Here is a 9,022-nt window from a genome sequence, read left to right on the forward strand (position 1 = left end):
TAACCTCAGCTACTACAAAGGCAAGTAATCCAGTGACTTTATAGAGGGATGAGACAGCACAAAAAGGGAGGGAGAGGTTTTTTCAGGTAGAGGCAAATATGCCAAGAATTATGTCCAAAAGTGTTCACAGCCAGGTGTTTCACTTTTGCTTTCTAGAAAAATACGTACTTCATTAAAATTTGAGTTTGCTGTGTTTCAGTGGAGCTACCTACACTAAAAGCTTGAAAGGAATTAGGTAGGGTGGTGTTTAATAGTTAAACTGGTAAAAACTTTGCCTTAGTGGGCAAGGAGATGGGATTTTTTATAATGGTATCAATTCACTTTCTTGAACTCTGGAATTAAATGGCATTGAAATTAAGCAATCCAAATGCTTTGATTCAACATATGGACTAAATTGGCTTTCATTACAAAGGTGATTACTGTGTAATAGTCAAGAAGCAGTGGAAGAGAGATGAAAGATGATTCATTGAAACAAAATTAGATTGAAAAAGTCACCTTTTAGCAAAAAGGACCATTATTCCAGACCCTGTCAGTATTTGAACAGCTTTGATCCAATGTTCTGCAATATGAGAGTGTTATTCACAGGAACACCCAGGAGCACCACACCTAACAGTTATTTAATGTCTGCAGAATGGTCCTGCTTAAGTGAGCCAGTCTGTACTACTGAAGTCATTTATATATGAGAAATGCAACACCAGGATCAAAATTGTCTGTTACTGTATCTGTACAGAAAGGACTCATTACATTTAGATAATAAAATCATATAAGTGCCTCATTCAATACACAAATCCAGTGACTGTACATGGCTTATGACAGATGCAGATCTCCTGCTAATATCCATAAAAACCTCATTTGTTTGATGAAAGAGAATTCTAATAAACACAGATGAAAGATAAACAGGAGAAGGTTGAGTGCCATGTTTATATCATGTATATTCAGGTGCAACCTTATTACAACTTGCCTGTTATGCAACATAAAAGGACTCACTTTCTGTATTAATGGCTAAGACTCTTTCTTCCCTAAATTGATCATGTGACATCTGAGATCTGATTTAATGCTTTTGAGCTAGTACTGTATTATAGGAATGAAGAATGCAATATGCACATACACACAGAAAGCAAAAGGAATAAAATTATGAGTATTTGAAAAAGGTCATCTACGAGAGCAGCATCCAAAGATGACATCAGGGCTCTCTGTGGTTTTTCCCTCTCCATCTCTGGCAGAATAAAAGTGAAAGTGCAAGTCCTATTTATCTCGAGTAAACATAGTAAACGGCAAAATATGCCAAGGCCAAGTTTCAGAGCTAAGTGACTGCAATGATCCAAGAGTTATATTCTTTTGGAGAAAATGAACATCTCTGTGGCTGGAAAACATCTCTGTGGAAGAGGAGAGAGAGAAGGGAAGTCCCAGCTTCACAAAGGGCTTACCATGAAACAGGAATGATTTTGCTTTGGAAGTGTCCTATTCAGAACAGAGAAAATGGTGTGTGAATGTCTGCTCAGAGTTGACATGGAGTTACAAACAGAGCTGCCTTCAGTGATTCCATAGGCACAGAAAAACAGATTCTCATGACTTGAAAAATCGCCCAAACTTCAAATTTCCTGTAGTAGAAATCACAAGGTTAAAAGGAGAAAGCTTCTGGTACTTGATCTCACCTCTGCAGGCCAGCTCTGAACCATTGCCAACTGAAATAAGTGGAAGGAACTTTGTCTGCCTCAGTTTAAATGCTCAAGTAAATGATTCCTGCTGCTGTAAAAGGAATCTGCATGCTGGAACTGTGGTGGGTTTATGATTTAATCTAAGTGACAAGGAATCAGGAGAAGAGAACATCAGAAGGGCTCTAAACTAGCAACGCTAATAAAATGAGGACAAGCAATCTGAAACACAAACCACTGTAGAATTACTGTTCAGATCATCTTTTAAAAATCTACAGGGAAGGGGAAAAAAATTAAGTACTCAGTAAGAATTTTAAGGAATCTTAAAAGACTTAGCACTACATCTAGATAGACAGTTCCCCTTTTAATAAGGCCTTTTTACATTAGCAGTAAAATCAAGATGCTTTAGCATCATTATTAGCTGCCTAGAAATCCACCCTAGTGTGTGGTCATCTGAACTTGCTTTAAATATTTTAGGAGTGTCACATCCTAATAGCTAAGATATACCCATGTTTTATATTGTTTGTTTATTTTGTTTTTTTGGTTTGTGGGGTTTTTTTTTGTTTATTTGTTATTTATCATGGGTTTGGTTTTTTTTAAAATTTCTCTGTAGACACCAAAAAAAAAAGAAATTCTTTATTCCTCTCTCACTTTAGAGGGCCAGTAAAATTAAATATAGCTATAATACTGTTCTCTAACAAGTGAGGAGACTTTAGGCTGTTATTGGTGTTTAGATCCAGTAACTGAACAAAAACACAGAGGAGATCAGAAAATTTGGGAGAGATAAACCTTCTCTTTGAAATACTTCGTAATTTCTTGTAGCTGAGGATGCCATTTCAGCACTTAAGGTCAAAAAAAAGCAGCAATATATTAGAAATAACACTATCAGCACCACTATTATTTTTTGTATAAGTGACAGCAGTATTGGAAAACATCAAGAAAACATTGTTTTTATTGAAATTGAATTAAGGATTGTGCACGAGGCTATCTGGGAAAAGAGAAACTGGTAACACACAATTAGAGACTTTCAAGCAGGAAGGAAAGCAAGACTAGGAAGGGTCTTTATGGTAGAAAGGTCATAAGCTTCATACAGCTTTGTTTGCAGTCTTTGTGCTTTCAAACAGCCTCTGAAAGTTAAGCACAATGAAATGGCTTCTCTAAAAAGGGAGAGTTTCTCCCTGCAGTCCTATTCACTCACTCTGTTGTGGCATTTGTTCTGAATAGAAACCAGGTACACAAGGCCCAGCTACAGAGAGCTGGAAAAGACTGTTTCAGAAAGTCTTAGTCATTCACTTGATGTTTTTTTGAACTTGTCTCCAACTTGGCCAAAGAAAACCTTTTGCTTCACCAGAATAAGCTTTTACTATGGTCACCTTGTCCAGGTTAAACACAAGCGTGGGTGAGGTGAATAAAAAAACCACAGTTATCAGAATTGCTCTGGATTCAGTGGATTTATCACTGGAACACCCCCACCCCCCCCATCTTCTGCCCCAATGTGAGCATCAAAATGCCAATGAAGCTGAGACTAATCACCATGAGATCTGATACAACTGTGGGCCAAGAGCTGTGGACAAATCTTTTATGACAAAACACCTGTCTGTAAATCTCTCTTTCCAGGAAGAGTCATTTGGGCCTCTGAAAAATTTCTTGCTTTGAGTACATTTTATGAAGGCCCATTTACAGTATTGTAAACACATCAGAAAGGATCTAAACCATGCTGTAAAACAACTTCCATTTCAAGTCAATCTTCTGTGCTTTGTCAGTATAAATCAGGACCAGTGCATAGGAATGAGGTCATTAAGTGCCAGGCACAGCAAAGGTCATGGTGGAATCAGAACTATTTCATTTTACTTTTCCACCTAGGACATATTTAATCAGTAATTACACTAATACCAACTTCAGAGATTTTATTAATTAGCACAATTATGGTCACAGGATCATCAGGAGAACACAGCAAGTTAATTCCCACCCAGCAATTTTTTTTGAGCCCCATTGCAGAGTCAATGGTATTATGCTACACTTAAGAATTTAATCAGTTTCTATCTCATCTTAAGTACCTGGAGCATCAAAACACAGTGTACCATGGACAAGAATTACTGCAGTGAGGCATTTTCTGTTGCTGAAAAAATGTATTAAATGATCTGCAGCTCCACAATTAAAACCTAAGCTTTAGAGGCTCTGTGAATGTTAGTGTATCTTCAAAGCACTTTACAGATCAATCCTTTTCAGCATCACTCCAGAAGTGGAAAGAATTACCTTTATCTGATGGAGAAAGAAGCTGCAGCACAAAGACACAGTGAGTCATCTGCCAGTTAAGTGCCTGGATACCAGGGGGATGATGCCAGAGCAGAGAACAAAGTGTCCAGAGCAGATCACATCATCTGCAGCTGGTTTCCAGTACATTAATCTCATCTCCTTTCTATATTTAATCTTTCATTTATTTGTTCTGTTCCCCACTTTCCATGCCTGTGCTACACTGCTATTCAGTCACTTCCCATAAATGCATCTTCCACCTGCTTCCCCCCCTCCCACATGACACTTGGTTCCCCTGCTGCCCATGGTCTCACACTGTTGATACCTGAGAGCTGCAAACATTTCCAGCTCCCTGTGTGTCCCCCTGAGCTTCCTTTTCCAGTGAGTCCCGGCAGTCAGGCTGCTTTTCTTTGCCAGTAACTCTGGAAATCACAATGGAAGAGGGCTGAGCACTGAAAATGGGCTCTGCAATTCCTTTGCTCCTGAAGGATGTTGCTTTCCACTGAGCCTGCAAGGGCACAAATCTGAAGCAGTGCTCTGCTGCTCACCAGAGCACTGATTCTTCAAGTCTTTCCCATATATCACCAATCTTTAAAAAACGCTTTCTTTTGGGTAGTCAAGAATTCAATGTTTTCCAAGTACTCCTGCTAAAGCCACCGTTCATTTCACACACCATTTTTCCTCAGCCACTAAAATTTAGACCAGTTATATGCACAGCTCAAATTCTGTCCTCAAGTACCTAAAAGGTGCCCTCTGTTTAGTGGCACAGTAACACAATACCATCAAAAACCAATGAGAGCTTCACGTGCAAAATCTGTGAAAAACAACCATTTATGTTTATTTCTGTTGCCCAGTATGGATTTCAGAGTCTAAATTTAGGCACTCTGGGAGAAGGGACAAAGACAGGAGACAATATCCCCTGTGTTTTCCTGCCACCTTCCCAAGGCCAACCTGATTTAACAACTCTAATTGCCACCTATTCTATTTAAATCTAGCTGAGAACTGGAAAAGCCCTTTTGCTCTGATGGATAATCAGATCTGAAGTGCCACATAACATGTACTTCCTACATGAAATACACATTAAACAACAATGAGCTGCCTTCCACTACCCAGTTCCATCTCTGCTTAAATCCTGCCACAGCACCTTGACACCCAGAAAAGGCAAGGGGTAAAAATATGCTCAATATGTTATTTTCTCTTCCTCAGATGCCTTAGTTTCTTGTCTGAAAAGTCCTGTGGTATCAGTAAGATCACAACAAACCTGTTGTTTAAAAACTCACTGTGTCTTAGAAGGGCTCATCCTTGTGGATATTGAGTTTTTAAAAACTCTGCCAGACATTTTTCTCCGTGGGGATAAGGTGACCCTGAGGTTTAACTAGCTGAGATGTTACATATGATTTTATCTAGCAAGTATTAGCTAGACTTTTGATAAGTCTACAGCTCTTTCAAGCACATGCTTTTAGTCCTGGTAGGCTTCAGATAAACAGGCAGATGAAAATTTAATCAGCATTCCACAAGTGCTGGGGTTTGTACAGTTTTTTCCTAAGCATCTGGTCCAACATTAGGAGCCCACGCTGATCTTGGCTGTGTCCTTGCTCATAGGACAGTTTATAGGATCTCAGATTATAACCCAGACAAAGCAACAGATCAACACTGGACTGAAAAGCACCTCAGTAAAAGTTAGTAAAACAGCAGAAATTTAGAACAGCTCATGATCTCCAAAATCATTGAGAAAGCAACCCATCCAACCAGAAATATATTAAGGCAGCAGCATTAACAACTTGCTCAAACTTTTATTTAGACTTAAAATAGTCGCAACATCCAGCGTGATGGCAGTAAAAAAAATCCCTATACTTGCAACAATTATAAACTCCCTCAAACACGCCTATTGTATCACCATGAAAATGTCAGACCAACTCTTATTTTAAAATACTTCCCTGCAGCTTTACATTTCATTACAGCGCAGCAAAGAAATCCCCTCCCGCAGTAACTGCACTGGTTATTAGTATGTTATTGGGGCAGCTGCTAATATAATAGTGTCATGCTTCTTAACTCAGGCCTCTGAAGCTGTGAACAATGCATAGCAATAACCTTTACATCCTCTCTCAGCACAGTAGCAGGTAGTTACAGCAAAATTAACGGAGGTAAGTGGCAGTGAAATCACTTATCTATGCTACAGTCACACACGCAACTGAGGTTCTGAAAGATTGCTGTACCCACAAGGGCTCTGTCACAGAGAACATGGGCAAGAGCCTGCCCTTGGTGAAATGTCTTTGATGTCACTGGTTGTAAGGTTTTCTAAGAGTCCAGTCCTTCCTAAGGTGAGGAAAATTTGTCCTCTCCCCCTAAAGCCCCTGTCCCAGTGTGACCCCTGATTAAGTGGAGTCCTGACAGCCTTCTCATTTGCCAGGCCTGCAGTGACCTATCCAGCTTCCAGGCCCAGAGCTGGCTGTAAAACACTGGATACTCTGCTGTTCCCCACCTCTATTTGCACATGCAATCTTAGCTAAACACTTCAGCCCCATTGCCTGCAGCCTGCACTGGTTTTGGCTTCAATATTTGGGTGTTTGATTGCACTACCTGCAGAGGGTGGGTCTGGGGTTATCACCCATTGATAAGAAAACTGATCATTGTCAAGCACAAGAAAGGATTCAATCCCAATAGGATCCTGATTCAGGGATAGTATTTTCTACATGGCTGGAGTTTTGGAAGACAAATTTGCTTTCAGGATGAATTAGCAGCTTATTTAACCAGCACGCAAAAATATAGACTAACTCCCACACAGAAGTGGAAAGTATCTTCTAAACCATCGGAATGATTTTGCTATGTTGAACTGCAACTTCAGCTGAGAGGTTGCTGAGTTTGACTTTACTGAGTGGGTTCAACACCATCATTCTCACAGACCTCTGATGTTTGGCACATACTAGAGATTTTCAGCCCTTCAGCTCCACTCCTGTACTCCTTTACTCCTACTCTCTACCTCCTACCACTAACATACCTCAACCTTCTCTCATGCACCACCATAATATATTAACAGGGGGAATAAACAGGTTCACAGGAGGCAAAATGGGATGCAGAGTTCATATTTAGGTGGTCCTTTACAGCCTCCCAAGGGCCATGTGACTAATGAACCTCAGATTTTTAATTGTCTGGAACTCAAAGCCCAAAGACTTTTGCACTGGCCATGCCTTACCTTTATACTTTATTAAGTAGAGAAAGCATAATAAATCCGTGCTGTGAACTATCTTACTAATGTAGCTGTCAGAATAATGATTTCTCTCTTTTTCATCTTCACAGCCAGGTAGTTCAATCCTGAGTTAGAGAACCCTACTTGCAATTGATTTGGCCATCATCAATTTAGGGAGGAGTTCAGAGGAGAAAAAGCACATCACATTTGCACCCTGGGTACAGAAATAATGCTGGATGCCCTAAGTACTTCAATAAAATGATCTGCTCTTTCACAAGGAAGTTTGGATCAAAAAGAATGCTTTTGCCTTGAGCATCCTTTGTGCAGATTAGGCAAAGAATCCATTTAGACAGGAATTAATAGGTGGGTATGTCCCTATACCATAGCATGAACAAGCTCCCAAAGCATTAAGTGAATCATTCCCATCAACCAAGACAAAAAGAGGTTTAATAGAATGATTGTGTCAGCTTACAGCTCCTGCAGAATGAACTGCATGAGTGTCACCTGCAGAGACCAGTCCTTAAAAACTGGGAAAGTGCCGATCTGGCTGGAATGAAGCGACATGGAGTCATGGCAGAGGTGCCCACTTCCCCTTGCCCACAGCCTGACCATTCTCCTTTCCAGAATGCTGAGGGCGAGCTGAGTATTGCTCTTCTAGGAGTTAAAGCTGTTTATAAGCTCACATTTAGTATTCTGAATATTCTTCTTTTATAAACTGTAACCTTTCGACATCTCATTTTTTGTGTCAGTTTGGAAAGTTGTCACTTCCCTTATCAATCTCACTTGTTTTCTGAAGAGAGCATCTTAAACATACACAGTATAATTATGTGGATTAGAAATATATTGTGGTAGAAATCCTAGGGAAGTGGCACTTGACAAAGATTTTTCCCTGAAAAGACAGCATTTAAGACCATGCAGATGGCATTCTGACAGAGAAATCTAGATTACTTTGCTAGTCAGATTAAAACATATAAATCTTTAATTTAATACCAGCAACTTTTCTGTACGTGGTTTAAAAGTTTTATTTTTTGGCATGTATTAAATCTTTCGAGAAAATCCACTGGAATAACAACTCAGCCTATTATTTTTAATTCAAGTTTCAAAATCCTGTCAAAAGGCTTCTTTTTGGCAACAAGCATTAGCTAGATTATTGCACACTGAACAATTGCTGATGAGCTGAAAGAGAAAATGTGTTGCCAGGTATTTAAGAATGAGCAGTATTAGCACCTTAGCCAAGACCAAAATTAGTGCTAAGCAATTTATACCTCCAAGAAGGTCTATAAATAACATTACCTGTTAGCAAGTCAGTTGTCAGCACTGCTGTGTCTGAGAAGCAAATAATAACAGCTCTCCACGTAGGTGCAGATCTGAATGAGCATCACCTCACCCCAGAGCAGGTTCCCTCGGATGCCAGTTCCGTAACACAGCCCAAAATAAAGTCTTTCTCTGTCCTCTAAAGTCACCTAAAGCACCACTCCAGCTCAAAACACCAGATTAAGTCTCAAATGCAGGATGAACTGACAGGAAGCCCTTGGTAATCTGCCATCGCAGCATCGCTTCGCACTGGTTTAATTTCCCTAACTATGAGCACTCCGATTGTTTCCCTCCTCTAGGCTGTCTGAAAACGTTTATATTTAGCACACGACCCCTTTGCACACAGGAATTACAGGAGAGCTGGGTGAAGATATTCAGATTCACAATTGCAGCCTGTCAGCTTTAGCTCTGAGCCCAGTTGTGAATCTGAGGGGGTGGATGTGTGGGGGAGTTGCAGGCTTCTTTCTCCTTCTTGCTGAAAGATGGGGAAAGATAGGCAGCAGAAAAGGTTTACAGCACTAAGACAGGGAGAAAAGGCAACTTTTTAACGTGTGTAGTTGCCACTGAGCTCAGCAACAGAGGGTGATGGCTCTGAAGGAGAGCTGTACATCAC

The 9,022-nt window shown here is 40.1% G+C and overlaps 1 protein-coding gene across 2 annotated transcripts in view; it reads right to left on the minus strand.

Annotated features, from left to right (window-relative positions):
* The window catches only part of SHISAL1 (shisa like 1), a 167,626-nt gene extending 158,965 nt beyond the window's left edge, over positions 1–8,661 (minus strand). The window contains exons 1-2 of one of the 2 annotated variants that reach the window (XM_027897738.1): positions 8,483–8,657; positions 8,389–8,421 (exon numbers count right to left, since the gene is read on the minus strand). The gene's annotated coding sequence lies outside the window, so the exon portion shown is untranslated. Of the gene's footprint in view, positions 1–8,388; positions 8,422–8,482 lie in introns of both variants that reach the window. The other variant, XM_027897733.1, reaches the window with a different exon arrangement.
* Between the last annotated feature and the right edge of the window lie 361 nt (positions 8,662–9,022).

Source organism: Empidonax traillii, unplaced genomic scaffold (genome assembly GCF_003031625.1).
Source record: "Empidonax traillii isolate 1590-97213 ecotype Southwest subspecies unplaced genomic scaffold, ASM303162v1 scaffold557:size1000685, whole genome shotgun sequence".
Lineage (NCBI taxonomy): Eukaryota > Metazoa > Chordata > Aves > Passeriformes > Tyrannidae > Empidonax > Empidonax traillii.